Genomic DNA, 8177 nt, shown 5'->3' on the forward strand with positions numbered 1-8177 from the left:
CTTAAAGGTTAGTCAACTCAACCATAAGCTCATCCTCTGGAAATGTGGCGCTGTTTTCATGCAGGTACCCAGAATGCATGTCAGTTGGCGGGATTACGGCATGACGTAAATGAAACAAGTTTATTGTTTGTTGAGTGTTTGTACTTGAGAAGATCGACTGGGATAACTAAAAAATGCTTGTAAATTAAAAAACACACAATATTTTGTATTTTGAACAAATGCATATTAATTTCAAATGATACATTTTCATGTAAAGATACAAACTACGATTTTTATTGTTAATTTCACAGATTTCATTTATGTTACGTTTACAAATGCTCAGAATGACTTTTTTCAGTGTACATCTCTATGAGAAGTCAGATATGCTGCCATTGTGACATCTGTGGAACAGGGTACTTCTTTTTAAACCAGCAGTGGCCCTCCTGGCTGTACTGGAACAGTAAATGTGTCTGGGTGGATGCAAGAAGAAGACTTTCGGGACATCCTTCAGCACTTTCAGACTTACAGAGGGCCCCCCTACAGAGGGCCTGTCCAGAGCAGTCCATATTATGTATCTGCTTCTCTACCAGGCTGACTAATTCTTTTTCGAACATTTTCTGCACAAAACAAAACAAAACAAAACAAAACAAAAGGAACAGATTTCAAGTAGGTCCCATGAGAAGCATACAGGAACTGACTCATTCTCCTGCACACTGTGAAAAGCTCACAATGAAACAGGGAGCCATAAACATCAATACAGTTAATAAGTTTGTTACACTTAGTAAGCCGGAGATTCTTGTGCTTCCTGTAGAAATTTCATTTCAATACAACATGAAAATAATATTGCATTGTAAGATTAGTATGTTACAAACATGAATAAACTTAATGAAACCAAATGAGATTTTTACATGGAGTTATTGACGCATTTGTAATAAAAACACAACCCTTAACTACTTAATGAAGCTTCAGAACACAGAGCAAAGCAGAAGAAGAAAGTCAACAAAAAAGAAGAAAAAGAATCTGTTATACTGATCATGTAGCCAGTATTAAATGCATTTCCATGGAGTGCAGGTTTGTGATGATTTAATTTCCCTCCACGTCCGGTGGTTGTGATTTGCAGCCCTCTGTACTGTCAGTGTGTGTCGAAGGTGTGTCAGAAAGTTCTGAGATTTAATAAACAACTCATTGAATTTCATTCCCCTGTCTGGGCTCATGCTGATGAGAACTCTCCAGGACTGCATTAAACCTCACCACTCACACCCCCCCTCCATCAATTTCATCTCCCAGAGTCTATTCACATGAGGCCAGTAATGAGAGATGATCACAGCATCAGCTCTGCAGTCACGGACAGCTCTGCTCTGCCTTCTGAGCTTAGAGATTACTGAAGCTACATCACTGAGCAGACAATGATAAAAAAAAGAACACAATGGTAAAAAACAATGCTTTGATAACAAGTCAATGCCAAAAAATGTTCTGAAAATGTGATGGTAGTAATTTTTCTACAGTATCAAAGATGTTAGGGATGCAGTTCTTCCTGATCTGACAGAGGCAGTATATGTCCACAAGTGTCTAGTCTGCCATTAAATGCCAATGAAAGAAGAAGATGAAGAAGAAAAACAACAACAAGCGGAAGATGGTGACAGCTGCAGCAACAGCTCTGCTTTGATACGTACGTATCAAAGTACGTAAAAAAGACAAACAGTAAGAGTCGTGTATGGAAGTACTTGTGGTTTAAGTCGTCTCATCAGAGATTAAGAATAAATTCACAAAAATCAGTATGCAAATGTTGTCATGGCTGTCAGTAGTTTCAGACAAAAACACTTAATGAAACACTTCAAAGGCAGATGTCCAGATTTATTTAAAGAATTAAAGATGTTTCATGCTACATTAACAATGTGTCTGAGGTGTTATCCCTATAATCCTTATTCAGAAATACACATTACCATCATTTTTGTTTGAAACAGCTGACATGTCAGCTATATTCCTTATGATGTTTACATCGAATAGGGTATCTAGACTGTGGAATTACACTGGTACTGGTATGGATAACAAAATTTTTGCTATTGTGACATCCCTAGAAATAACACAATTTTTTGAGAATTAAAATATTTGCAAAATGTAAATCTGTATGTGTAAACTAAAAGCCAGCTTTGGCCAAGACTAATTGTTCTAAACAATGATTTGATGGATTGCCATGGAATTTGTCTTCCGAGCAGTATCTCAGTATCTCCAGTACCTGAATAACAAAAGACATTTACATTTTTGCAGAAGAACACAAAGCTTTAACATAAAATCCTAAAAGATCCCGTCAACATGTCAGAAGATTTAAATAGTCCAAAAAGTTAAACTGCTGTGCCTTGAGCATAAGTGCACGTAGTGTCTCTCTTCGAGGGAAGGTGCTTTTTTTGCAGATTAACCACAGTTCCCCACATATATAACTGTGATGTATTACTAGTAACAAGCATAAAAATAAATTATTAAAAAGGAATACAAATCAAAGGAAATGCACCTTGAAAGCCCATGAAACAGTAGCTAAACACAACACACCAACACACAGGTTTATGACTCAGAAGATCTCTCATTTGGTTCCTTTGTTTTCCCTGCATTCATCTTCACTTCAGATGCTTGGACCTGAGGGGCCCTCAATAAAGGAAAGCAATCTGCAGCCAGTTGAGGGGAGGGCAGATGCTGATTGCCACGGGGAGATGACAAAGAAAAGCAGAGAAAAGGAGACTTATGGGAAGACAAATAATAATGTTTAACTCTTTCCTATGAAAAAAAGTAGTAATGCTTTGTGCTTGGTCTTGTGCTCTTTAATGCAGAAAAAGAGAATTAGATTTAATGAAAAAAGGTTATTGAACATATACAGATTATTATTACCATATCTTTGATTTAGCTTTAACTCCAGCATCTGTTTAAAGAAAATATTTTAATTACTATTGCATTAATAGCCTTAATACAAAAAGGCATAGGGTTGCACAGTAGTGCTGTGGTTAGCACTGCCACCTAATAGCAAGAGGGTTCTGGATTTGAGTCCAGGTCTGGACCCTTCTGTGCAGTGCTTGCATGTTATCCCTGTGCCTGTGTGGGTTTCCTCCTGACCTTCTGCATTGCCCCTAGGTGTGAGTGTGTGACTGTGTGTGATTGTCTTTGTGTATCAACTTAAATCGATTCACACATTTTTGAAACAAGCCTGATCAACCATTGCTTATCAACTTCTGTACCAAGAGCTGCCAAAAACCATTGTTATGTACTGTCATTTTTATTTGATGATAGGGAGGAAAATGTCCTTTATTTCAATTTCAATTCAATTCAATTAATTCAGTCTTCCTTTATGAAGATACAAATAGATAAGACACTGGAGGGTGACAGAAAGAACTGGATACTCTGGTGATTGGCAAGTATAGTTAAGGATTTGAAAAATGGAAATGAAATGAAAAACTGAACACAGATACATGTACAAAAACACTTGAAATCTGCTCTTGCTTTCTAGCTTGCTGTAAGGTACTTTGGCTACCTGTGGCCAAATTTATGTGAGTCTATTTATCACACAATCTTTGGTATGAAAACAGCAATAGACCACCTTGTTAACCTTTGCTAGCTTGGCAGGGGAGTTTCATTAACTAGCTGAGCTCAGCTTCACCTACAAGCCACCTCTTTGCTCATTTCTGGGACAGCCAGGAGCTATTCAGAGTCAAACACTGCCAACATAGCAACATCCAGAGCCACCCATACTGACCTTCACATAAGGCTTTTCAGATATCTATTGGTGATGTCATGGTGGCTCCATCCATTATTAATTTGGCATTCTATGGACAAAACCCCCGATTCATCATCTGTAAGGTGCGTCGAGTTGGAGAGTTTGAGAGGTAACCCCAGGTGAAGCCTTCAACAGACCTTGCTACCCATAATAAAATAATAATAATAAATAATAGGCCAGATAATCAACATTTTATACAATTTACATAGAGCTCAGTTTTATTGAAGATGTGTTTTTTCCCCGTTAGTGGCAAGGCCCTTGGCAATGCAAAGTTGGAAAAAAATTTATTGAATGTATTAGCTATGGGCATTCAAGTGCCTCTCACAATGAATTGTAATAACTTTGGCGATTACTTCCTTGCTGATGTAGTATCACCATCAGGTCAGATTTTCAATTTGTCTAATACCTATTACAAGATCAAGAGGTTGACAATGGTCATATCCATGGAAACAACTGATATCTGAAATTCCATCTTGTTTTGCAATTTATTCATGTGAGGCCCAGCACAAGATAGGTTTATTTGTCACACACACAATCATACACGGTACAATGTGCAGTGAAATTCTCTTTGTCCCTGCTACCAAAAAATAGGTAAGTAAAATAGAATGTTTTTACATTTATTATAAAATATAAACCTTAGAAAAATAATAAAAATAAAAATGTGCAGTATTTTAAATGCAAAGAAGTAATTTCCCAGCTTGGGATTAATAAAAAAAACTTAAAAAGTTAAAATTTACATGTACAGTATTGACATCTAATGCAGGTGGGAGTAGGATTGTCCAGATTAACGGTCACTGTTGAGCAGACGGATGGGCTGGGGGAAGAAGCTTTTCCTCATCCTCTCAGTGTTGGTTCTCAGGCAGCGGAACCGACGGCCTGATGGCAACAGGGAGAAGAGTGAGTGCCCGGGGTGATGGGGCTGCCTGAGGATCTTCTCAGCTCTTGACTTCTGAATGTCCTGCAGTCTTAAGGACATAAAGGACTGGATGACCTCCAATTTTTTATTATTAAACTCAGACAAAACTGAGATCATTGTTCTAGGCCCCAAACATCTTAGAACTAGAATAGCTGATAATATTCTCTCTCTGGACGGCATTACATTGGCCCCCAGTATGACTGCGAGGAACCTCGGCGTTATCTTCGATCAGGACATGTCATTTATTCATCACATTAAACAGACCTCTAAGACCGCCTTCTTTCACCTCCGTAATATTGCTAAGGTTAGGAGCGTCCTCTCTCAGAGTGAAGAGTGCTGAAAAACTTGTCCATGCTTTCGTTACTTCTAGGCTGGACTACTGCAACTCACTATTGTCAGGATGTCCAAATTATTCTATTAATAGCCTGCAGCTGATCCAAAATGCAGCAGCTAGAGTTTTAACAGGAATCAGTAAAAGGGATCACATCTCCCCCATCTTAGCTTCTCTTCACTGGCTTCCGGTAAAATTCAGAATAGACTTTAAAATTCTCCTACTTACATATAAGGCCCTAAATGGACTAGCCCCATCATACCTGCAGGATCCTGGGTTCGACAGGCAGACACCACCTCCACTTTTAAGACTAAACTTAAAACATTTCTGTTTAGTAAAGCATTTAGTTAGCACCAAATAAAGTGTGTAGGGCTGGTAGGCATAGTTTCACTCACCTCATGATATATAGCCACAGGTAGAATAGGTCTGACTAACTGTTAATCTTTAAATCTCTATCATAGCTAAGCTGCTATAGGCCTACGCTGCCGGGGGACACAAACATGATCCACCAAGCAGTTTCCCCTCCTCCTTCTCCTCTTCTGTCCTCTCCCCTCGTCAGATTAACATGCAGTTCATTATTTTATGTCACTAACTGTGTGTCCAGTGCTCCTCGTAGTCTTGTGTCTCTCCCTCCCTTTCTCTCTCTCTCTCTCTCTGTATCTTTCTGCAGGTATCTCTCCATCCAGATCTTCATGTTGAACTGCAGTTGGCTTTATGACCAACCCAATGTCTACTGTTGACATCTGCCTGTCATTCTTCTGTGCACCGACTATCGGCGGGGTGGTTCTCCCTGCGGGCCGAAATTGAACTGATAGGATAGTGATTTTCAACAGCACATAAAAAAATACATGAATGATACAGCAGTTCATTATAATTTCATTATTATAATTTCAGTCTTGTGAAATGCTAAAACCATATTGAGGTGGTAGCAAAAGTGAAACTAAACAGCTGAGATTTTGTTTTACTTGTCTTTTTAGTAATGTCATTCTCATGTTGTAAATTGCTTTCCTGCCTGTACAACATCCACTGCACGTCTGCCCGTCCTGGGTGAGGGATCCCTCCTCTGTTGCTCACCCTGAGGTTTCTTCCATTTTTTCCTTTTAAAGGTTTTTCTGGGAGTTTTTCCTCAGTCGATGTGAGGGTGGAAGGGCAGAGGATGTTGCTGATGTTATGTTAACCTTATGTTAGCCTGTGTCGAGTCTGTTAAAGAATTGATTCAGCTCATTCGCCCGTTCCACACCGCCATCAACTCCTCCGCTGTTTGGCCCGTAACCTGTGATGGTCCTCATGCCACTCCACACCTCTCTCGTGTTGTTCTGCTGGAGTTTCCACTCCAGCTTCCTTCGGTATCTCTCCTGTGCCTCCCTGATCTTTAATCTCAGGGTTCGCTGAATAGCTCTCACCTCCTTGGGGTGAGAGTTGGGGTAACACTTTACAGTTGTGGTTGGGACAATGGTGTCCACACAGAAGTTTATGTAGGCAGTGATGCACTCAGTGAGCCCATCAATGTCCTGGCCGTGGGGCTCACAGAGTGCCTGCCAGTCTGTCACCTCAAAACAGCCCTGGAGTGTCTCATTGGCCTCGTCTGTCCATCTCCTCACAATCCTTGAAGTTACGGGCAGACGCTTTACGAGAGGCACATAGCTGGGGGAGAGGTGGATCAGGTTGTGGTCTGACCTGCCTAGTGGGGGGAGGGGGGAAGAGCTGTAACAATCCCTTACATTAGCATACAGCAGATCTATTGCTCTTCCCTCTCTGGTAGGACAGTTCACAAACCAGTGAAAGTGAGTGTTTTGTCCAGGTTAGTGCGGTTGAAATCAACCGAGATTGCAATGAATGCACTCGGGTGCTGAGTCTGTATCCGGGCTATTGCAGAGTGAGTAGTGTCACATGTCCTGCTGGGGTTTGCAGAGGGGGGAACATAACAACATGTGAAAACTCCCTGGGCAGGTAATAAGGACGTAGTCCAACGGCACACAGTTCCACATCCGGGCTGCAGATGCGCTCCTTCACTGTGATGTGAGCTGGATTACACCACCTGTTGTTAACGAGCACAGCAAGCCCTCCCCCTTTGTGCTTACCGCTGGTAGCGCAGTCTCTGTCCGCATGGACCGTATGGAAGGCCGTTACCGTCACATTGTCGTCGGGTACGTCCTGGTGCAGCCACGTCTCCGTAAAGCACATCAAACTGCACTCCCGGTATTCCCTCTGACTCTGCGACAGTGCCGTCAGTTCGTCCATCTTATTCCCGAGTGACCTCACATTTCCCATGACGATAGAGGGGAGACACGGCTTAAACTTTCTAGTGATAAGCCTCCGCTGTTTCAAAGCTTCCCTCTTCCTCCGTAACTTTTTATTTCCCCTGCATCCTCTGTGAGTGTTGATCCAGCTTTCAGTAGGGATTACTCTCTGTGTTTTCCGTGGAGCGGTGGCCGGCTTCAGGTCCATCAGCTGATCCCGAGTGTAAGCAATGCGGGCCGCGAGGAGTTGCATCGCCGCTCCGAAAAGTGTAGTTCAGCGATGAAGAAAAACATCGAAAAGACCCACAACTTTCCTGGTGTGTGGTGGATAGAAAAACAGTGTAGTCCAGAGTAAAAGAAAGTAGAAAGAGTCGCGAAAATATAATAAAACACAGTAGAAACAGTGAAGAAGATCGGGAGCATCTGTAAAAGGCTGCATACGTATGAACACATGCGCACTGTCAAAGGAAAATTCCCATACCGGGAGTTGAACCCAGGCCGCCTGGGTGAAAACCAGGAATCCTAACCACTAGACCATATGGGACTACACTATGTTTTCCAGACTGACGCAGGGTCGTTGGCTGAGAGGCTATGTTTCAGTCTCTCACAGTAGCTTCTTTTGGCTACCCTGATCTCCTTTGTCAGCTTGTTCCTGGCCTGCTTGAGCAGGTCCTGGTCCCCACTGCTGTAGGAGGCCTACTACTCTTTGGCTTGGCGCAGCCTCTTAAGATTAGGAGTGAACCACGGTTTGCTGTTGTTGTATGTGCAAAAGGTCTTGCACACATAAGTCCTCACAAAAACTAAGATGTTACAGTGTCAATGAGTTCATTGATCTGTAGCTGCAGCTTCAAAAACACTCCAGTCAGTGCAATCAAAGTAGGTCTGCAACTCCAGCTTTGACTCCCTTGTCCACTTCCTCACAGTCCTTGCCACAGGTTTAGAAGTTTTTAG

The 8177-nt window shown here is 41.7% G+C and overlaps 1 non-coding gene across 1 annotated transcript; it reads right to left on the bottom strand.

The window, feature by feature from the left end:
* Positions 1-7698: 7698 nt before the first annotated feature.
* trnae-uuc lies at positions 7699-7770 on the bottom strand. The gene has a single exon. It is a non-coding gene; the product is annotated as a tRNA-Glu (tRNA).
* Positions 7771-8177: the final 407 nt, after the last annotated feature.

The sequence above is a fragment of the Scatophagus argus genome, chromosome 15, assembly GCF_020382885.2.
Source record: "Scatophagus argus isolate fScaArg1 chromosome 15, fScaArg1.pri, whole genome shotgun sequence".
Classification (NCBI taxonomy): domain Eukaryota; kingdom Metazoa; phylum Chordata; class Actinopteri; family Scatophagidae; genus Scatophagus; species Scatophagus argus.